Source organism: Agelaius phoeniceus, chromosome 4, assembly GCF_051311805.1.
Source record: "Agelaius phoeniceus isolate bAgePho1 chromosome 4, bAgePho1.hap1, whole genome shotgun sequence".
In the NCBI taxonomy this organism is placed as follows: domain Eukaryota; kingdom Metazoa; phylum Chordata; class Aves; order Passeriformes; family Icteridae; genus Agelaius; species Agelaius phoeniceus.
The window spans coordinates 27,692,417-27,715,907 of NC_135268.1; the positions used below are offsets into that span (position 1 = coordinate 27,692,417).

General features: G+C 46.6%; 1 protein-coding gene across 6 annotated transcripts in view; it reads left to right on the forward strand.

Moving 5' to 3' along the window:
* The window catches only part of LEF1 (lymphoid enhancer binding factor 1), a 71,113-nt gene that overhangs the window by 4,311 nt on the left and 43,311 nt on the right, over nucleotides 1-23,491 (forward strand). The window lies entirely within an intron of this gene.

Genomic DNA, 23,491 nt, shown 5'->3' on the forward strand with positions numbered 1-23,491 from the left:
ATGAGCTGTGGAAATTATATTAGTAGAACCTGAGTGGAGCAGGAAACAATTTGCTTGTAGGCATCGTGCTGGAAAAATGCCGCCGCCGTTGTGCGTGCTGTGAGAGGAGGAGTTGGATGCTGTTACTTCCCTGTGATAAAGCAGTTTTCCCTCTTACTGGCTCCTAGATTTTTTTCTTGGAGGTCTCTGTCATGCCACTCTGTCATGGCATTGTTGTGCTCTTTGACATTCTTGATTTTTATTCAGGACTGTGGCATTCGACTTCAAAAACAAAAAGAAGGGGGCCTGATCTGTGCTGGTAATTTGACAGCAGTGAAACATGTTAAATTAGTGTATATTTGGAGTCAGAGTGACAGGGTGCTTTGGCACTGCAAAACACATGGATCTGCATTTGAAAGATGCAAAGACTCATGCAATATATTGCTTTCTATAGCTGTGGGGTTTTTTTTTGTGTATAAATTCCAGTTCAGAGGCCTACAGCCATTTAGGGTGAAGCATGATGATCACAGTCTGTTGATATTTGTTGTTGTAAACGTTGTTCTACATAAAACTTCCTTTTGGATGTATCATAGGGAAAAGCATGCAGCTTTTCAAGAGGGGCATCGAGGCTCAAACCCACCCTTTGGAGGACTAGAAAACTTCAGACTTTTTTTTTTGCCCCCTCTTTGCCTTGTTTCCTTCCTAACAAAGTCCTGAGTGCTGGTGCATGGCTTAGAACAGCAAAATCCAATTTAATTATACTCCGAGGATTTTCTCCATATATGCATGCCGTGAGGCTGCCACTCTGTACAGATCTGGCATCAGTGCCCTCAGAATATCGTCTTGCAGAGGCTCTTGAGGAACTGCCCTTTGTGGGTGTGGTGGAGGGGACGAAGGGGGGAAAACGTGTTTTGTTTTTAATTGCAAAGCTGCCTGCTGAACATCTGAGGGGCTAATTTAGTTCAGTGCTGCTCTTGCGTGTTACAGCAGCACCACTGTTTCAATAAAACAGTGCTGTTGCAGGGCTGCAATGTTGACATAAGCCCGGAGTTCTTTCAGTTTAACCTCAAGGCTACACGCTTGAGTTATTAAATAATTTTTTTGTTTAATTGAACTGTAATCTTTGCTAGGCTCGTTGCTGACAGTTGGGTTTTAATACGCGCAAGATCAAAACGCGGCATGCGGGAGGTGACACGCTCGCTCTCCCCGTGCCTTTCCGCGGCTCCGGCGCCGCGCTCACCTCCGCGGGGTCCCGGCCGCTGCCCTCCAGGTCTGCTCTGCCTCCCCTTCCCAGGGCAAGCAGCAGCTGAGATCAGCAAGCACCGGAGGCAGAGGTCTCCCCTGGGGTGTCACTAGTCCCCAGCCATTTGTGCCTGGTGTGTACCTGCGCCCTGCTATTTGCATGACAAAGACGCTTCTTGTTGATGCATCTGTTGCCTGGAGGTGTTAGCCGGGATTAAAAAGGCGCCCTGGGGCGCTGAATCTTTTTTTCCACCTTGGAAGGACCTGCTGACTGCAAACTGCCCCGGGGATGCACCCCTGGGGAACGGCGTCCAGACACAGGGCAAGGACCATCTATGAGAAGGGAGAGCAAAGCTTTCCTGGAAAGGGAAAAAAGTTACTTTCATCACCATATGTAGAGAGGGGGGGAAAAAAAAGCCTTTCCTTTTTTTTTAAAAAAGGCACATGCTTTAAAAGCTTGCTTTGCAAAATTAAAAGTAGAAATCTATAGTCAGACACAACTTGCCTAATAAACCATAATAAAAAAAAAAAATGGAAGTCTAATTTCAGTGCAGCTTTTGGAAGGAAGAGGGTGTTTGACAAGGATTCAAAATCTTCCAAATTCTGCTGTCCTGCTGTTGTTAGAGAGGTCTCGTCTTCCCCATTCTCCTCCTCAATTTTTTTTTTAATTTTCTTATTTTTCTGGCAGCTGATTTGCTATTTATTTCCAAGTTGTATTAGTAGGAGCAGGAGAGTGTGAATTGCAAGTTCAGGTAGGAGCCTGGTGCCGCAGTTTGTGTTCTTATCAGATGGGTGGGTGAGTGGGGAAGCAGCAGTGGGTTGGGGCGGCTGCAGGAGCAGTGGCAGGTGAGGGTGCCAGACCGCAGGAGCACCTGGTGAATGTGCATCCTGTGTGCTGAGATAGCTCTCGGTGGTTTCTGAGCCTCGCAGGGCACTGAAGATGGGAGATGGAGGCAGCTGTTTGTTTTCTAACGTGTGGGGGTTTTTCCCTTTGGTTAACAAGACTAGTTTTGGGGTGGCAAAGCTTTCTTGACTGTTTGGTGGGAACGTGGGAACAGAGGAAGTGACTGAAGAAAGATCATTTCTCCATGTTTTAAATTCATCCCGTAGATAATTTTGGATTTATTTCTCATTCTCCATGAGTTAAACTTCCTACGGAAAGAGAGGGGATTTCTGCAACCTACTTTTTGTCTGTGTTCTTGGGGTCTGGGTTTCTTTCTTCCTGCCTCTCTGTAGCAGCTGGATGTGTTAAATAGGTCGGAGGATACAATGTATAAACATTTTATGGCAACTTGCACAATGCGGCGTATCTGAAAATGACGAGGAATTCTTTCAAGAGAGTTGGATTGCTAGGAACAACGCAGGACTAGCCCAGATTTTGGATATATTCCTTGTGTGTTTCTGCATGGCAGGGGGTATGGAGGTAGTTCCCATCTTGAAGAGCTGATGTCCCAGGAGATTCAGAGGATAATATGGGCAGAAGGAAGGATGAGGGTAGAAATAGCAAAAATGAGAGGCTATAGAGCCTCAGTGCGGGTTTTGTTTCCCTAGCTTTATCTTCTGTTCCTCTGAAAGCAGCCTGATTCACTTCCTTGTGGGGAAATTTCGGAGCCCCAAGGGGAATGTATGGGAGCTGCAGAAGGACACAAACCTGATTTTTCATTGTATTGTCTTTTTCCTGAGAATTTGGTTCTTCTCACTGTGCAGTTGTAGGGAATTGCTGGGAGCTGTGGCCAGCTGAAACCTCCCTGGCCCAATATGAACTAGGCTTTCACAGTGCAGAAGTTGTGGCTCGGCTCCTGCTCCCATATCACCCACCAGAAACCTTTGCTCTGGTTCCCAAGCTGACATTGGAGCAGGATGCTCTGGAGTTTTAGGCAGCTGTGGTCCTGCCACAGATGTCTCTCTTCCCTCCACAACCCCAGGCCTGTGCCTGAGGAAATGGGCAGCTGAGGGGCTCCACAAGCCAGAGCTGCTTATCCAACACCGACGCTCTGCAGCTTTACCCCGTGCAGCTGAATGATGCTGATTAACTCCTTAAAGAACTTTGAAATCAAGCACACAGGAGCACAGAGCTTCCTGGCTGTATGGAAGCAGAACTTGATGGAGTGTATTAGCATTTGCCCAGGGAGGAATTTTAGCATTATTTTCTGAGTAGCTCAGTGAGTCCTGCCAAATGGCAGCACCGGGAAAGAACAGGAATCTGCTCAGCCCCAGTAGTGGCACCTCATTGCTACAAACGTGTCTCTCAGCTGCTCTGACTCAAGTAATCACAGCTGATCAGTCTAAGTTAGTCAGGCCACTGTGAAACATTAACCCAAGCCGTGAATGGTCATGGGATGAGTTTTGGTGGTGTTTTCTTTCTCCCATGTAATAAGATGAATCCTCCATTCGGAAAAGGGGCAGAAGAAATTAACACACTGGCTCTAGGTTGTCCTTGTCTGGAGTTTGGTCTGGCTGCTCCTGATCAGAGCTCCAGGCAGAGTCTTAGGTATATAGCTCATAGTTCGGTATAGTTCTATGAACTATATAGTATATAGTTCATAGTTCGGTTTGTTACCGTGATCTTTGGCACATACTAGTGAAGAGAACACCTTTTCAGCTTTTGTTGCCTCCTCCTTGTCACATTGATGCAATTAACAAATCTATGTAATTGTGGATGGGTAAGGGGAAAACAAAATGTTCTGGTGTGTCAGTGCAGAGGCAGTAATTGTGTGTGTGTGTGGCTTGAGCTGAGGCATTATCAAAAATCCTACCCATTGCAAATCATCAAAGTTGGAACTTTTGTATAGCAATACGTGTCTGTGTTTATGTCCTATGTCCTAAAGATCCCTTTTTTTTCTATACATCTAGGAGCTGATTCAATATAAACTTTAAATGGTAGAGCTGCTGCTTACTTTTTAAAGTGGTTTAAGCAAAATGTCATTCCTGTCTCTTTTCCAACTTAATCCCAGCCCAGAAAAAATGTTAATAAGAATAGCTTGTTATGGGCTGCAAGTGCCAAGGAGGATATGGCTCAAGAAGAAAGCCTGAAGCTCCACAGGTTCAGGCATCAAAAGAGGAAAAGGCTTTTTCCAGATAGTTGCAGCGCTGCATGCCTGCAGGCATTGAAAAGCCTGGGTACCGCAGGCCTGGCTTCTCTGGAGTACTTAACTTCTGTTTATAGTTAGCGAAAATGCCTCCTGATATGGGAAGGAAATAACCCACACAAAAGCATTTTACTGCTGCTTAATATTTCTGAAGTCCTATCAGAGGCATGTGCTTTTTTCTCTTTTTTGCTAGTAGTAAAACACTATGTCTCTCAGGAAGACAAAGAGACAAACGTGCAAGAGTCCATTTTAATACAGACACCGAACATTCTGTGTGTGTGTCCTGCCGTGATCTCCTGTGCTGCTCTCACATGGATGGACCCTGATCCAGTGTCTGTCTGGTTCAAGGGAAACACTGCTGGGAGCCAGGCAGTCTGTCCTTGACCTGGTCAAGTCAGGTTGTCCTCAGCTTGTGTCCGTCCCGCTGCTGCAGGGAAGCCATGTGCTGTGATGCTCCAGCTGTGCAGATGTGGCTCCCATTTACCCCAAACTGCTCTGTCCAGGATAGCAGACATTTCTCTCCAAGCTGGTTTGGTTTGTAAGACGTGTTTGGGGTGAGGACACTTCTTGTCTGGCTCTTGGGTTTGGTCCCTTTCTGCAGGACACTGGCATGCTGCTCCTGCCCCAGACTTGGGGATTAGTGTCTCTGTTGCTTCAGCCCTTCATAAGCATTAGATTCACTTAAGAAAATTGCACTCAGAATAACTTAATCTAGCAACCCAGTGGCTTCTATTTGAGACTTGGATCTTGTGGATATGTTTATTTAGTTTGGGATTCCCACTTCAAAGGAATCTGTCCTCTCAGCAAGAAAGTGATTGAGCACTTAAATAAAAACGTATTCATTGAATCTTCGGGATTGAGCTAAAAGTGCAATAGGGAGTTAACATGTACACCAACTGTGCTAATCAGTCAGGGATTGCCTGCTCTCCTAAAGGGGAAGAAAAGGGGCCTGAACTGCCCAAGGAAAAGTGGCTGGCCTTCCATGGCTTCTGGTGGTGGTGTTGCTTGCTGGGACTTCAGATGGAGGATGAAGGAACTGGAATATCTTCGCCTGTGATCTTCAAAGTTACCAAATCCCCTGTGTAGAAGAGCATTTTAAGAGAGCTGAAAGGTTGACTCAATGATTGTTTATTTTCTTTAAATGGCTGTGGATATAGCTAAGATTGAGGCATAAAATCAATGGGATGAGCTTAGTCAGCAAAAATTACAAGTGTAAAGTTACAGGGCTTCTATTGAATATTTATAAAATGGGCAGCTAAAAAGTGAGTGTAGTGCTGTCACCAGCTGTAACACATAAACCAGAGAATTGCTTTGGCTAGGAGTTATTAAGCAAGCCAGAGAGCAGTTAATTCCCAAAAGCACCTGTCTATCCAAGCACTTTCAGTATTCCAGCCCTGTACTTCAGACAGTGCCGCACGAGTCAGTGGGCAGGTCTGCTTCACCCAGACCAGGGCAGGGGAGGGTGTCCCTTGGGAGCAGGGGACTTCATGCAAGTGTTTGCCAAGGAGCAGGGTACATGGGCAAGTGCTCATGGTGTGAGGCAGCCCTGGTAATGCTGCTTTGGCAAAGAGCAGCAGAAAGCTGCTTGTGTGACCTTTTTTTTTTTCCTTTCCTCTCCTTGCTTTCTGAGCGGGGAAGCTTTAAAGTAGTTTGAAACAGGCTGGTGCTGCACATCCAGCACAGTGCCAGGCTTTGCATATAACCAGCAGCCCTGCTCTGAGAAACTTTGAAAGTGTGTGAGCTGCAATGAACCTCACAGTGTCAGCACAAGGAGTGAGATTGCACAGAATTGCAAGGCGTGATGCTGAAATCCTGTGGATACTGATGACAGCTCAGCTTCACCTTAGCTGAGTTGAACGAAGGTGTGGATGGGGTTGCAGTCATTATCCAAAGAAAACCAGTCTGGAAATTGTTTGATTCATCATGTATGTTCAAAAACAGGGAAAAGGATCATTGGACTTTGGTTGGGCAGTTTTGTTGGCTCAGAGGTGGAGAGCGATGAGCTCTAAAATGCTGTCCCTGTAGGCTCTATATTTCTGAGTAGGCATCCTAGTGACACTGGCTGCTCAGAGCTCTCTCTCTGTAACTGGTCACTTAGCTATGCTATAAGGCTCTATTTCTTCAATTTTCTGCCTTTTTCTGTGTTTCAAAACTGTCTCAGAGGTTTATCTTTGTGGCCGTCTGTTGTCTCTCCACAGTTCTGGCGTATCTTTTTGCCTTGATCTTTCTTCATCCCTATCAAGTCTTGCACTGGCAAGCTTTGTCTAGCATAAAAAAAGTACAATGTGGAGGTGATGATTACAGGTGTCAACACTTGTCAAACACAGACCACAGGCTGGGAGAAGAAGGCCTTTTGCCTGCCGATGTGCTAAAACGCAGATAAACTGTGTCCGGCAACGCAAATGTGTTTACTCTGTTTAAATGCCACAATCCAGGGATTTGTTAGGGTCTCTCCTTTCTGAAGTTTGAGTGGTGCTGTATTGGGTTCAGGAAGCTGCAGTTATGAGTGGTCATTGTGTTTTTCCTTGCTCTTTAGTTTGCTCCCTGCCAGTCCTCTATTTCCTTCATTGCCGTTTTGTATCATTCCCTTGTGCCCTCACAGTGAGCAAGGTTCTTGCCACCAACCCGTGTTCTGTCCCACGCAAAATTCCATTGTATATCTTCTTCAATTAGTTTTTACATGCTGGTTCCATTCTCACATCTGTGCTCTCTCCTCAATTTAGGCTTTGTGGCAGCTTGTTCCATCGTTGCGGTCTGATCAGCAGCACTTCTGTATCTTAAACTGATGAAACACTTGTGTACAGAAAAGTTGAGGTGAAGCTGGAGAATAGCTGGGCTTGACCCAGTGCAGGGACTCCTCTAAACTGGGGGGAGGCTGATTTCTCCCCTGAACTTCTGCATGTGAATTAGACCCTGCCAAGTGTAAAAACTGTCCATGTGCTCACATCCAGGTCCTCCTTTTTCAAATACAAATGTATGTGCAGGTTCAGCCTCTCGGGAAGCTTTTGGGAGTGGGGCAGGAGCTCACAGGTGAGTGAGGGTCAGGGTGGGAGCCCAGGGTGATGGGGGAGGCCCAGGTCCCCTCCAGCCTGCTGGAGATCAATATGGGAAGGAGCAATGAGCTCACCCAGCTGCCACTGGGAGAGCCAGTAAAGATCTTGAGGAAATAAGCCATACATCGAACATATTGGAATACATTTTTGAAAACTCAAGCGATTAAAATAATTTACTCCCTTAGGATTCCCCTTGTTTTGGTGCCATCTGACAGTAGCATGCTGGGCTGTATTTTGGTCTGGTTTTTACTGCCCAATTACCTCCTGCACACAACTGAAATTCAACTTGAAAAAATAGGTTTCAAATGAACATATTTGATTTGAAAAAAATGTTACTCAAACCCTTCTCTCTTGCACTTTATTTTGTCTCTTGAATACTCTTGTTATAGGAAGAAAAGGAAGCTGTGGTGGATTTAAACGCAAAAGAGAAGAAATAAAACTTTAAAAAGCTTAGCTCTTAAGTGTATGGATTTTTCAGGTTTTGTTGAGACTTTTTTCCCTATCTCAGTTATTTTGAGAATATTTCTAAGATAATAGTGCAGTGATCCTGTTTTAGATGTAAATCTTCAGAAGGAAAGATTGGAATAGGAGAACCACAAAAAATGCTAATTTATTAGGTGACTCCCCAGACAGTTTGACAGCAATATTGCAAACACTTTTTTTTTTTATAACTGGCAAATATAATCTTCTTATCAGAGTGACCTGTAAAAGGATGACTTCATACTTTGTAATAAGGAAATATTAAGAGACTGCGGAAGAGCTGGTCAAACACTGTCTTGAAACATTTTTTAGTTCAAGGGTGCTTCCAAAACAACTTGTGTAGGGAGCTTTCCTCTTTTTTCTGACACTTTAAATCCTTCCTTTTATTGCTTTTTCTTTCCAAGGATATGTGTGTAAGTGAGAATAATGCAGGCTAATGGGGCAGAACGATAAATGTTCAGTAGGGAAATGTGGTTGAATCAAAGCCAGTTCGAAACCCCTGTGTTTGGGGCACAGGCAGACTTCCTAGGAGAAGGAGATCTCAGCGGTGGGTTTGTGAAGCTTGTCTTCCAGGACTCCAAGTAAATACAGTCAGATAGTTACACAGTAGTAGTAGTAGTGCTTACTGCACAAACATGCCCTCCTCCATTAAATGAATCTCTCTGGCCAGCATCTAGTGGACAAATTATTTTTCAGGTTCAGTCAGCAGAAGAGCCTACAGGTGGGTGTTTCATTTTTCTTCTGGAGGTGGCGTGTCACAGCCCAGGAGCCCACAGCTGATGTTGGCCTTTGTTGTGTTACCTGTGCTTCCTCTCTCTCCTCTGCTGGGTTCTCCCAGGAGGGGTTGGCTGGTTAAGCCAGCGGACAAGATTTGATCCTAGGAGGTTAAGCCAGGACTGGCAGAGGTGCTGTGGTAACATAAGTGCCGCCGGTAAGTTATAGCTGTTTGGGGCTGGAGGAAAAGTTTGTGCCTGTGCAATTAAGCATGAAATAGGTAAATTCTGTGTATAATTGTCCAGCCTAGAGTGTAGCATGAGGACGTGACCCGTGGAAATTGCAGTGCGTCAGTGACTGCCGGCAGATTCCTGGGAAGTATCCCCGGTGCCCACGCTGGCACTGGGGTTATGTGTGTGTTTGTGTGTGTGGATGTCCTCTGCTTCCCCCCACTCCACTCCCAAAAGCAAAGCACAGTCTGGGAGGAGACTTCTGCAAATGAGGACCTGAAAAAGCAACATTTGTTCAGAGCCTTAGAGGAAGATGATGGCAGAGGTGGGAATAAAATCCGTATTTCCTGAGTTCACTTTGGGAATTCACCTGAAAGGCAGCTCACTTCTAAACATATGTTTCTTAGGTTGGTTTTGGTTTTAGTTTTTTTAATGAGAAGTCTAAGAAAGTAAAAACCGAGATGTGTGTGGTGGAGGGAGGGAAAATAAAAGGATTGAAGCCAGTGCAGATAGGAAGAAAGTTTGTGTCAGTGCTGGCTGTGGCTCTATTTCATACCCAGCCTTTGAATGGAGGAGCAAACAATCTACTGAAGTTTCTAAATGAAAGCAAGAAGTGGCCTAAGAAAATTAGCCCAAAAAAGGTTTTGTCAAGAAACAGACTTTTTCTCATTTTCCCTCCCTGCCACACAATAGCACCCATATCTTCTCGCTTGGCTTTCTGTTTGCTCTCTCCCCTGCAGGGGAGCAGGCTGTTTGCCCTCAGCATCATTATTTTCATCCCCCACTTTTGTCTCCTTCCCTCTCAGAAGTTCAGTGCAAACACAATTAGATAACGAGCACAGTGCGCTCTCTCTCCTGGGAACCTGCCATTGATTCACAGCCCTTGCACACAATGTGCTGGGAATGACCAGCCAGGGTTTTTCTGTCAGCTGCCCTGGCACCAGCCTGGTGGGACTTTTGTTGTTTACTGTAGGGATGGGAAGACCTCAGAGCAGCTTTTTGGGATGGCAACTTGGCAGCAATGGCATCTGTCTTCCTCTTCCAGCCGTGGTGGGCACCTGCCAAGGCCTCAGTGATGTCCGAGCCCTGTGCCTCGGCAGCCTCTGGTGGGAAGAATGGTTTGCAAGGAGGTGCTGGCTCATTTGCAGCTGGAAGCTTTAAACTTTGTCCTGGACATCCTGAAATATCTTCTATTTTAATACACTACAGTGCAGCCAGGCTGTGTTCACTGGAGCACAGCTCTCAGTTTCCTATCTGTACTCCCTAAACGGTGTTCCCTGGCGCCATTGCCCTGCCAGGGTTAGCCAGGTCATCTGTGGCGTTTTCTTTTGTTTCTTCACACCTCTGTAGCCACAGCTGATACACTGTGGCCACAGCTGGTGGCTGCAGGGTCCCCAGCACCACAGCCACGCTTCAAACTCAGTTTGTTGTGGTCCTGCAGGTAGTCACCTTGAAGGGATTTCAGTTCCTGATTTCAGGAGCGGGTGAGGTTGGTTTTCAGGGTTGCTGGCTCTCTCTAATGTGGTTACCAAAGGATCCTGCATGAGGAGAAGCTGTGCCTCTGCCTGGGCACGGAATGCCGCCTGTGCAGGTTATGGAGTGGGCTACACGGGGTGAAAACCTGGCAGACAGCCTTCAGGTGCCTCTTTTGGGCTGAATAGTGTCTCTTGAATTTCACTGAATAGCTACAAAATAGGAGCAAGCTTTCGAGAAAAAGATCAAGTAGCAAGTGAATCCTCTGTAAACGAACACAAAAGTCCCCGGAAGGGAAAAATTAGCAGTAATTACAGTAAAACATACTTTTTCATCATAGTAATGGTTTGATGTTGAAAGGTAGGGTTGCAGCATCATGTAAAAGTTGTTTTTCTGCTGTGTCTTCATAGTGGTGAGTGTTTTGGAGACCTTTGCAATGCTATGCATGTTACTTGCTCAGTTTTTGGAGGCTGGCATTCGTTTCCAGATACTTTAGACTCCTCCTGGGATATAGGCAGAAGTTGATTTAGCTGTCCTGCAGATAATGGCAGCAGATCCTTCTGTTTACAGTGACGGCTTCAGCTCCGTGTATCTTTCCACTCTTTCCTCTGTGTTCCTTTATGAGCATCCCTTTGCTTATCAGAATGAACACCAGAGCCACAAAGAATTAGTCCTGATTTTAAAAAGCAGGCTGTGCAGAGGAAGCAGTAAATTTGTTAGGGATGGCAGGAGAGTAGAGGGAGGAAAAACTCCAAAACCTTGGATTACATCAGAAAAGACTTCTGTCTTGATACTAAAAAAATTATAAGCTTTTACATCTTGGAAAAGAGCTTGCTAGATTTGACTCTAATTTCAGCGTCAGTGTGGTTAGTGTGTAAAGGAACAGTCAAAGTGAAAATGAGACAGTTTCCCAGCCTTGAAATGACAGGGACATAAGCTCTGTGTCTATAGGGAGGGAGGCCAGATCCCTTCGCTGTTGTCTTTGAGTTGGGGTTTTAATGACTACAGGGAGGAAAGGAGTGTTAGTACAGCAGAACAAAAACGATACAGCTAAGAGGAAATTATTTTTATTGCTAATACATGGGTGCTCGTAATGTTTAATTCTTTACAGCTTATGCTTTATTTGCACATTCTTCCTTCCTCAGCACTCCGCACACTGTAGCGGCAGGACCGTATTTCAAAATTACTGCTCTTAAAGGCTACTATTCAGTGGTTTTACCATGAATAAAAATATTTGTCAAAGTTGCCCTGGTGCTCAGACTGGGCAGCACACGCACCAGAGTGGTTCAGCTGCTGTGCACTCCTGGGCTCTTGCTTTTCACATCCTCCTTATCCTCCCTCCTTTCTGCTGATAGCTTTTTAAAGTTTCCTGGAAATATTTTTTCAGGGTAATGTAGATGTACGTTTAATTAAAATTCAGGACAGTCTTTTCTTGATAGAAATTTGCTTTTGTTTTCATCAGCAAAGCCAGATGATGAGGAGAGAGAAGGAGCATGGGAGCATTTGATGCCCCTGAAAACCATGTTGTGGCAAGAGTAGTTTTAAGGATTGTCTGTATGACTGGAGGAGAGGGAGGCTTAAATGAAGCTTTGCAGTATTTTATACTTTTAGGTCATTATCTATCTTTTTAGATTAATTAATGGAGATTTAGTGTTTGCCATGTGCTGTGTGTCTGGTTTAAGGTAAGTGAACTACTGTCAGTTTGCTACAAGGACCTGCAGAGGGGAGACAACAGCCTGGGCATCTGCATTATTTTCCCTTGCATCAGGTGCTAAAAGTCACTAAACGTACTGTGAGTCACAATATTTTTTCCCGATTTGACTCGCTTGCCCAATCGTATTTTTACTTCAGCCTTTAGGCTTGAAAAAGCATGTGCATAATCAGTTCATTTTGTGTGGTCTAGGCTATAAAAATGCCCCCTCTGTTCTTTCCATATGAAAAACGTGTTTTTAATTTTGGGGAACTTATATAATTTTCTGTGCTTTCTTTTGTATCTCAGATTAAAAACAAATGCTCCCTTCCCCTAACTTTGCATGTTCCAATTATGGAGTTGTGAAAATAAGTCATCCTTCAGCTTTTGTTACTTTAAAACAGCTATCGGTGATGTCAGAGTCAATACTAAAAGCATTAAGAATGCTGGCAGAATGTAATGCAGCTGCAATCCAACATGATGTTGGAAATGGGGTTGAGAGCATAAAGGCTTTCCATATTCCCAGGGCGCACAACTGCTCGCGGCCTTGGCTTTGATCTCTTCAAAGGCTGCTGCCTCCTCCTAGATGGAGAGACTTGGCTGCCACTCGCTCGCATTGAAAAAAGGCAGAGGTCTCTATTCAGGCAGAAATCAATCACTGTGCAGAAACAATTATGTGTAATTCAACCATCATGAAAACAGGGTGAGATTATGGGTTTGTTACCTGAGTGACTGCGTGGAGATGGGGAGCAGCAGACGCGGGAGTCCTGCTGACATGCCACATCTTGATGACAATTATAGACACATGAATGATGTGGCGGGCGGGGGCGGCAAGATGACAAATGCTGGTCACGCTGTCCAGCAGAGCAGAAAATGAGGTTACAATTGGGAGATAATGTTTGCATATGTAACCATATTTCAGCAAGCTGGGCAACTTCAGGGAATAGCAGAGACTGGCGATTGTAAACAAAGTCCGTGTGTGCCATGGCTATCGGCTTTCCACGATACGGAAATGTGCATTTGCAGTGAGAAACCCCTGTGCCACGTCCCGAGGAGCTGCTTGTTTAAAACAGCCCGGAGGCATTTTTGTCCGGGGGGTGGGGGGAGGGAAGAATTGCCTGGGAAAAGGAGAAATCTCCAGAGTTTGGCCCTCAGAAGGCAGAGGAAGCAACCAGAAATCCGTCTGCATCACTCCATGTCTCGGGACGGGGTGGTATTAACATGGCAATGAGCGATGGCTGTTTAGGCAGCACCGAGGAGCGCGGCTCTGTCTCCTGCCCTCCCCTCCCAGCGGGGATTTTCGCTGGCCTCATGGTAGCGCATCTCTGAGCGAGAGCATTTCTACATTTGCATGGTAACATTTTGGCTGCAATAGGCTGTTGGTAGTGTGACGTGATGCTCAAAATATCTTCTGATGTATAATGGCCTTCTTTAATGAAGAACTTTTTTTTTTCTTCCCCTGAGTGGTAAGCACTAGCTGTCTGTCTTTAAAAAGGGAACTGGCATGTGCAGTATCTGCCATGAGAATATTTATTTAAAGTATTATTGCTTATAAAGTCTCAAAATAGTTTTCCTCCCCAAAAGGCAAAATAAAACACAGATGACTGATTATAAAATGGTATCCCTGCTCACTTTGGTACACAGGATGAGCTTTACCTTTTATACTGCTCGGGCTTAGACATCAGAGGCGCAAGAAGCTGCTTTGAGTTACAGATCTTCAAACAATAAGTCAAAACAAAAAATCAATCCCTCCAGTCCCTGGGTGCAGTTAGCTAAAGATAAAAGAGAAAAATAAAGTTATGCTAAAGCAGATAGAGGAAAGGAACAGATATGCCAAGGAAACACAGAGGACAAGTGCAGAGTTGAAGTGGGCCTAGTGTGAGCCAACATCAATGAATTTTTATCTTATCAAAAAGTTTTAGGGTTGCCAATTCTCTTCAAACTGGATCCACTCTGCTCCAGGGCTGCCTGAAGCGTTGTCTTCAATAAAAATTGCTTCTCCCTACCCCCCGCATACCTCCCTCTCACTCCTAAATGTAATCACATGCAGGGATTAGGCTGCACCTCACTCAAGGTATGAAACTTTACTGCAGACTTCAACAGTAAATCAAGGACTCTAATAATCTCTTGTTATTACAAATACGAGCTGAGATTTCTTTTTCAGTATTTGGTGAAAGATGCATAATCTAAAAAAAAAGTAAAACTGTTTCCTTCTGGGGTTATTTCCCCCCCAACCCACCTCCCAGTAAATTTAAATTACAAAGGAATTTTTAAAATAGATTTTTTAAAATTGATTGGAGTTCTTTAACAATTTTTCACAGCTCTTTCGTGAAAATTTCTATGTCAGTTAACTGCCTTTATTGAATCAAGTGTGTGGCTTAAGCCATAACCTATAAAGAGGAAAGCATTGCACCTCAGTGTTGTGATATGCAACCCAAATCCCTCTGTTTGTCTCTTCAGGGCTGACATCTCAGGGGTCTAATCAAGCCAAAAAAAAGCCTTTTTTTTTTTAAAGAGGCCTGTTGGCTTTGACCTTTTTCTGCTTTGTTGCATATTTTGGCGTGTTTATAATAGGGGTGAGCATGTGTTTGTGTACTGTTGGGAGGAGCTCAAAGTGTCCCTTGGCATCAGGACAGCTGGTGCTGGTACCTGGCCATGGAGACATAAGAGGCAGACAGGAGATGGTAATGCTTCAAGCAATAGCTACAGAAAACATATCTATCCAACCAAAAGTGAGTAACAGACCTAGGTTGTACATTGCCTTCAAAAAATACCTGGAATGAACAGATAATCAAAGGATTTTGGGAAGTCTTGTTGATGCACAACTTCAGCTCAGTAGCTGGTATCTCAGGGCCTGTTTCCCTGTCTAGAGTATGGCATAATATCCATTTCAGAGGTGGGGCAACAGAGCAGAAGAGGAAGAATAAAGGGTTCAAGGTATGCAGATTAAAGAATGCTAAGGCAAGGCTATTGATGTTAGGTCTTGCTCTTCAGTGAGAATTTGAGGGGGCGATTTCAGACAGCTGCCTGGTAAACTGGAGCTGGATCTTCTCACTTCAGGCTGTTGAACTGCTGCCTTTGCTGCTTTGAGAAAAACAGAAGGCACCCTTTTCTACATGAACAGTTGCATGAGCTGCTACAGAGGTGTTTATGGGATTCTGAACTGAATGGAAAAAGGGTTAGTGAGTATAGATGTTACTGTGAAATATGGTATGGAATACGTGGCCCACGCTGTGAAAAAAATGGTATCTTTAGTCTCTTGTTTCAATAAGGTGGCAGTTAGTGTAGGTAACTACTTAGAATGAATGTTCAGCCAGTTATTGCCTTAAAAAAACCCATAAAAATCTGCAGCTAGATAATTATTCCCATTCATCTCTGGGTAGATTACATCCTAAAGATAATATTTTTTTAATTGCTTTAATAGTTCTCCTTATGGTTGTCCTCTTTGAAGTGAGGGGCAGCGTGGCATGATACAACAGCAGCAGCTACACAAGGAGCTGAGCTGAAGCTGAAGGCTGCCCAGCTGCAGCTCAGTGTTGTGGAGCTGCTTTTGTCCTTTACCAGTTCTGATTTCCTTCAGTTCAGCTGTAGGTGAAGCCTTGTCATCAGTAACTGTCAGCCTGTCAAAAGAAAAATTAATGTTTTTGGAGGCAAAAATGGGCTTGGTACTCACAAGGCTTGGTATTGGATATCATGCCTGCTGACTGGTGTAGTTTTGCAAAAGCCAGTGAGAAGACCAGTGGTCCTTGGGATGGGTGATACAGAGCAGAGATCTGCAAAATAATAATCCTGCCCAAAGCAGGAGGATGTGCGAGGCCTGTGGTGCATTGTTGTCTTTTGTGTCCTTCCTGAAGAATGCTATGCACAAGCTGCAAAGAGTGTTGGTTTGAGTCAGGATGAGACAGGGCTTGAGCAGCCCACTCTGAAATGGAAAGTGCCTTAGGTGGAACTTACGGAATATATTTTGGTTTTTGTGAGTTTATTTGAAAGATTTGTTGAATGGAAGCAAAGGTTGGAGCAGAGGTGAATGGGAACTGCAATGCTCTGCCTGGCCCCTCTGCCCCTCCTGCCCTAGGAAAGCAAGCTTGTACCTAGTTGCTTTGGGAAGCATCAGCCATCTCCCTTTCCCATTTCAAATATTTTGATTGAAGTATCGAAGACAAATGTGTTGATTGGACCTGGTTCCTCTCAGTGTGAGGCTTTTCTTTCTTTGTCTTTTGATCTGGCCTAGCTGAGCATCGCAGCAATAGCAGCTAATTGACTTAGCCTGTGTCAACTGACTGCAGCACAGAGACGGGGTTGTTTCAGCTCTCCCAGTACGGCATGCAGGGGATAAACCCAGTAGCTGAATGCTGTGTCAGGCCAGGATGGAGCCCGGGCTAAATGCAGAGCACGGCCATGGTGTGGAGGTGTGTGCTGAGGAACCAGGAGCCCATGGGAAACCTGTGGGATGGCGGGGCAGGCATGCTTTCTCAAAGCTGGCCTACTTGGCCTCTGAAGTAAACACCAATTTGCGGTCTCTTCGTAGGGAGGGAGCAGTCTAATAATGCTGGGATAACTTTCTTGCCAGCAACGCTTGTTGTTCAGGGCAGCATTTTAACTTCATCTAATTGGGACACTCACTTTTCAGCAGTCGGCCTGCAACAATGGCAGATGGCCTGGAGGTGCCAGGTGATTTGCCAGGTGCCCACGATGAGAGACACATCGCTGGGCCCTCTGAGGGGTGACACCAGCTCATTGGCACGAGCAGACACTTCTGGTAGAGGGGAAGGATGGAGCTCTCCTTTGATGGGAGCAGGAGCATCAGTGGGTGTGTGGGGAAAGGCTCAGAAACGAGAAGCTGGATGTGGCTGTGGGAGTGAGGAGTGACCAGCCTGAGCTGCTGGGCACACTGCTGCCCCGGGATATCTCTGGCACCAAGGAGTCCTCCACAGACACCGGCTCAGAGGTCTGTGCTGTTGAGTTCTGTCCCAGTGGAGATGAGCCTTAAATAACAGGCAGATGTTTGCAGAGCGTGTATTATGGAAATCAGACCAGTCATAACTTGACTGCTCTAAAATAATGCACGTCTCTTCTAAAGAGTGTCGGCTTAGTTTTTTTTGGCTCGAGGCAGAGACAAATTTGTGTGCGCAAGGCAGTGGCCTGTGTGGGGCGGCCGGGGGCCAAGCCGGGCCATTCCCATCCCTCGGGGCACTCGGGCCGTCCCAGGGCGGCACCGACCTGGCAGCACAGCCCCTGCTCCCGTGGGAGGGTTTCGCTTCTTCCCGCTCCTCCTGGCTATTCCCAGTCCCTGCCCCGAGAGCGCTGGGGGCGCCGTGGCAATTAGGAGGCTGCCGAGGCAATTAGGAGGCTGTCGGTGTGGCCCCGCAGCTGCTGATTTGCATGTCTGCCTACATCGGGCAACTTCCACGTTCATCCACATTCCTCCCCAGGCCTGACAGTCTCTCAGGAGCTCCTTCCCATGCCCTGGCCGGTGCTATCCAGCGTGTGACACAAGTCCTGTTTCCAGTGCCCCGAGCTGGTGGGTTCAGCTTGGTGGAGTGGCTCAGCAGCACACGGTAGGTTGGGGACCTGTGGCTGCCCTTCAGAGTTCCTCCTCCTGGAATGTAGTTGTGTGCTGCTCTGTCATCAGCACTTGCACAGGATCACCTGCAGGAGTAATTCAGCGTTGAAACTAAGCCTTGGTCTTGTTGGAAACACAGTTTATTTTTTACATTTCCTGTCTTTTCAAGCCTTGGGCTGATCACATTGCCCTCGAGCAGGTGTTGGTGCTGAGGGAGGAAGGCTGTCTCCGGCTCTCCCTCAGCAGCCTCCTCAGCCGGACCTGGAAAAGTATTGAATTAGCTTTATTATGCCACTGATTTGAAGTCATTACTGGTGTAAGCCGATGCAGTTCCATTATTGTTGATGGGATTGGGACTCTTCATGTCACAGGTGAATTGGACTCAATTAACCAAAGCTGTGGTCTTAATTAGAAGCTTGGCTTTCAGTGGTTCCTCCTGGGCCCTGGAGGTGGGACGCCCCTGCCACATCTTGCCACCCCACAGGTCTCAGCGAGTCAAGGGGACAAAGTGCCACTTTTTCCCATGCAGCATCTGCGTGGACCATGGGGCATCCTCTCTTGTGCTGCACATCCCCACAGCTTTGCTCTGTGGGAGAGGAAACACAGCACAAAATGTGGAAAGTACAAACCTGCCCCTTTGGGCTTGCCAGTGCAGACACTGGTGCCTGTGTTGTGTCAGCTCTGGATCTGTCCCCATAGCCTAAGTAGTCCAGCCAGGGAATGAGGATTTTGCCCTTTACTTGAGAGACAGTTAGTCAAAGGTTTTGCTAGATACTTGGCTTGACAGGCAAAGCGGGAGGTTTTGTGTTTTCACTAGTTGACAAGTTTTCAATGGCCATGCCTGGCTCTCCTGGATGAAACAACATATCTGTAAGTGCTTTATGAAAAACCTAATGCTCATTATTTGCACTTAGAAAAACCCCAGCACAGGGCAGGAATCATCTGTTTTTGGGACTGGCCAGCAGCACAGCTCCCAGGGACGTCCAGGGTCCTGCATCCCACTTGACCTCTGTGGAACAGGAATCTCTACCCAGTGACCTCGCAAATGGTTTTGTGCACCCCGTCTTCACCTTTCCAAAGGAAAAGGCAGCTCTCCTGAGGCACACTCATGCTGGGGCGCCAGCACGTGCTGCTGCAGCAGGGCTGGAATGCAGGACCATCCCAGGGGCATGCCTGGCTGCCTTCCCTCTGCTGCTGGAGGGGGCAACAGCCTTTTTTTGAAAGCATGCACCCTCCTGCTAAATATAGCATCAGTGCAGGCGCTATTTTTAGTGTGAGTTTTAAGTGCCTTTTTCAGCAGAAGCCCTGCAGGATTTCAGCAGCAGACCCCACATCTGGGTGTCCCAGGGGTTCTGTCCTTTCCCAGTGAGGAAGGATGTGCTGGGGATGGAGAGCTCATGTGGTGCACATCAGTGGCCCCGTGTGCCGCATGCTCACCCGGCCGGCTGCTGCAGAACAGGCGGTGCAGCGGCGGATTGCTGCCTCCTGCTCAGGAAGAGCTGCTTCCTCTACCTGGCTGCTGGGTTGTTTTGTTGTTTCTCTTCTCTCCCAAAGCTGGTAGGAGCATAGTAGCCACTTGGAAACCTCTCCTCCAAGCTCTCAGGTGTGGCTGTGGTTGGCCAGCCTGCTCTAGAGGTAAAAGGGACTGAGCCATAAGTGTGGATGAATATTGGTTTAACCTACAGCCTCATGTAAATCCCTTTCAGATGAGTCTCCCCATTCAAAGTTAGGATTTTTAGTTAGTACCATTGCTGTTGCACCCTGTCCTATGTCTAGCTGTGGACTGGCACTCCCTCTAGATAGTGAGATGGGGGTGAGAAGAGGAAAGCCTGGGCAGTGGGAAAGGCTCAGCTCACTGTGGTGTAGGCTTCTTGTGTGTGAACTGTGTTGCTGTAAGTGCTCACTCATCTGGTTGTACTGCAGGTACCGGCTTTCCTTGGGCCAAGCAGGGGTTTGAACCCACAAGCAGCCTTGGGGGACTACCCCTCTCTGCTCCACAGCTGTTAGGAACAGCTGCCTTTTCTGGTAGCCATCCAGAAGGACTCGGTGCTTCCCTAACAAGTGGCTGGAAGATACATGAGGGGAGACCCATGCTTAGCACCTCTGAGTTTGTGATCTGCAAAGTGTGCTTGTAGCTGCACATGCTGTCAGCACTGTCCTGCATGTGGCCTGTGCCTGGGGGAGGCAGGGGAGAGAAAGGGGCTGCTATTTTTGTTCCAGTGGTGGTTTATGATGGTTGTTTCATTGCCTAGATAGCTTACAGTGGGTGGCATTCACATCAGACACTACCCCACACCTGAAAAACAGAAAACAAACAAAAGCTGAGATAAGCGGTGCTTTAAGGAAGATCAAAAAGTTGCCTGCATGTTTCTTCTTCTTGGGGAAGCCTACAGTACTACTGACAGATCAAATGCAGCTTTAGGTGTGTATTCATGGGGCCTTGGTGGGCCCCATTTTCCCTCTCTAAAAATGGCAAATTAGTGACATTACTGAGAGGATATGACAAGTTTATGAATCACCCCATCAACACAGGAAACAAGTATTCTCTGTGAAGATGATTTTTGACTCAAGTAGATGGTCAAACGTGGCCTCAGAAGTTGCTGGGTCAGAGCAGTGCGTGGTGGGGGACAGTAAAATGGCTATGTTTCAGGCTATAGTCACATGAAACACACTTCTTGTTACTTTATCTCCCTGACAAACTTGCAGTGGTGCACTGGGTACTTGGTCAGCCTGTTTTACTCTCGTTTCAGCTTGGCTGCGCTGGAGCAGCCCTTGCTGGGGCTCAGCATACACCTCTGTGTATTTCCAGCCCTGTTACCTCAGACGGGCTGAACCCTGCTGGCCGAATGAAAAGCGCAGCATTGCTGAGCTGTGCTCTCCTGCTAAAGGTTCATGTGCATCTTCATTTCACTTGCATAACTTGCATATGTAGGGGCTACTCTCTGCTGCTATTGCTATGCCACAAGTCAGCCTCTAAACTTAGCTCTGAGCCAAGACATCTTCCCCCAAAGACGCACAGCGCTTCTTTTCGCCGTCACTGCTGACAGGAGGGGGTTATATAATTCAGAGTTCCTCTTTCAGTGCTCTGCAGAGCCTGTGCTTGAGTTGTACCCTTCTCATTCCGTGCGTGGTGACCCCTCTGCCGCGGCAGGGGGAGCGGTGCCAGGCTGTGCCGGTGTGGGCAGCGGGTGCCTGGCACGCGCGGCTGCAGGAGCTGCCACTGGTGTTTCACAGGGCACGGGGCTGACTCTTCTCCCATCTAAGCTAAATCCTGTGCCAGCTGGGCAATGGGGAGAGATTAATGACTGCCTTGGAAGCCAGTTTTCCAGCCTACTGGCCGGAGGGCAAGCATCATGATAGTTGTAGCAGCTGGTTTGGAGAGGAGGGAAATGAGGGGAAGATAAAATTGCACATCCAGAATGCCAGGGTAGCCTGTGTCCATGCTTTGATGTCTTCTCCCTCCACACCCTCCTGTGGGTTAAAAATGAAACTAGACTGCATTTATAATGGGTGTGTGAATATCTGTATTTAGCTGCTGCAGGCAGGCTCCTGGACTGAATCCTTGTATGTGGAGAAATACAGTTTGGCCAAATGCAGGAATGGGTGTTTTCTGTGCTCTCATTGTGGGGACACACAGACACATGTCATCTCATCAGTTCAGACAATCACAGCCTAACAAATTCTGACATACATGTGTGTGCTGGGTTATGAAAAGGGATAAAGGGAGATTGAATACCCTTTAATTTCTCCTTAATGGTCCTGAAGTGTGTAAGTCATGGTTAGGACTGTGGGAAGAAGGCCCATTTGGATCTGCAGTGAGGACACAGGCACACAGGTTTATTTCCAGTGAAATAAACAAATGTAGCTGCCTCTAAACCTCTGAAATTGATTTGCACATCCAGTGAAGCAAGGCTGAACATTCTCCCTGAAGTGCCCATTGCAGAGGACAGGAGCCATCCTTGCACCTTCAGGAAGACCAGGGCAAAAGATGGGGTTCCTCCTGAGTGGCAGATGGGGTTTGCACATGGAGGCAGGTAGCTCAGAGAAATTGTTTTCCTCCTGTTACTGTGCAACACTTCTGCATCCACTTTTGCATGGCGTGCTTTAATCAGCAGCCCTCCCCTCTTGGCCCCCGGGCCTTGAAATTCCACAAAACCCAATTAAGAGAGATGAGAGAGCTCTAGCATGTATACATATGAAATTTCAGAAGGCTGAAAAAGAGACTCCTAATACCATAAAGCCTGCCCTGAAGTAAAATTTGCATCAGAAATCTACATAGTTAACCCCGTGAGGAAGACAGTGTAGCTGAGTACAACTTTTTTCCCCCCCAGAGGGGTAACTTATCCAGGTCTGCTCGGTTTGGCATCAGCCTGCTTGCAGCTGAGGAGTGCTGCAGAGCAAGCCCTGTGCCTCATATACAGCCTGCAGAGAGCATCAAGCAATTGTAGCCCCACTTCAGAGACTGTGCTGCCGTGTCCCAAACAGAGCAAAACAAAAAACCACCCCAGCCTGAGAAAATCATTCTCATTCAACTTCTCTAGGTTGGTAACCAAAAGCAGACTGGGTGGATGAGGTGCTTGTGTAGACTTATTAAAGGAAGTATTCAAGACTGATCTAATTATCACTTACAGATTCAGTACATTCAGCCCAGGGTTCCAAGTATTTCATGCCTTACTATCCTGGTGCTATACTGGCTTGTTTAAATTGCCCACCATGAACTATCCTGAGAAAGACAGCCACCTTTAAAAGAATTACAAGCGAACAAAAACCCCTCAGCAAATCCACTCCTTTCTGTATGGCTTGAGTGTTGAGAGGGGAACTGGGGATAAAGCTTTATTCCCCTTCCATGCTTTTATCTATCTCTTTTGCTATCTTGTTTGTATAAGATACAAAATTTCTCCTCCTATTATCCTACTTACAGCTTAATCACATACTAATTGGGGACCTTACTTCTATTGCTCTGCTCTTTTTTGAGTCTCTGTATCCTCCCTAAGAACAGTGCACAAGTACCCTCTTCAATTAAGAGAAATTAAACAAGCTAAATGAAGCTAAAAACTCTCATCTGAAGGCTTTACATGATTCCCTTAGTTGACAGCAATGGGTTTGGCTGTAAAGTGGCTGAAATCTGGGGAGGACGGTGGAGGGGACTGGGCAGTGTGCTGGGAACACAGGTAAGTATTTCCCTGCAAAAACACGAGGCCTCAAAGCTGCTTTTTTTATTACCTCCGGATTCTGCAAAGGGCTGGTTATCTCACGCTGTGAGCCAGCATGATCAAAGCCCCGGGAAAGGTCAGGCATTCCTCCAGGAGTGACACTCAGCTGCCTGCCGGCAGCGCTCCTCCAGCTCCTCCAGCCCACAGCCCGGCCGTGGCACCGAACTGAAATCCTTTATCTTGTTAACGAGTGAACCTACAGATTAGCCAGCCCAGCCTTAGCTTGATGTGGAGAGCATGTAACACCTGGCCTGGGCCTTCTGAAGAGGAAAGGTGGTTGTTTTTAAAAAAAATAATGTTGTGGGGGAGGCGGCATTTCCTTCCTCTGACTTAGCGCGAGAGAGTTAATGCCGATAAAAGCTGTGCTCTGTCTGTGCTGCACCGAGGGGCTGCTCTCCTCATGTTCTCAGCTCCCAGTTCTGTGCAGTTGGTAACAACGGTGAGTGCCAAAATCCTGGGCAGATGAGAAATCATCTACAGTGCCTTCCAGTGAGAGGATATTGTTTTCTCACTGATTTGATAGACTTTTGATGGACTCTGTTTGATAGATTGGCATTCAATTTCTCACTTTGAGCTGTTGTCCCCCACAAGCTGCTTGTGCGTGGACAGGGAGGTTTGGGAGGGCGAGCAGAAGGAAGAGGTGTTTGAGATGGGCAAATCCTGTCTGTCTCTGCTTCCGCACACGAGGTGCTATAGTGTTGCATCTGTGCTGGTTCAGTGGCGTGGGAGAAGTACATCCCCTGAGTAGGGGTGACAGGGATTCAC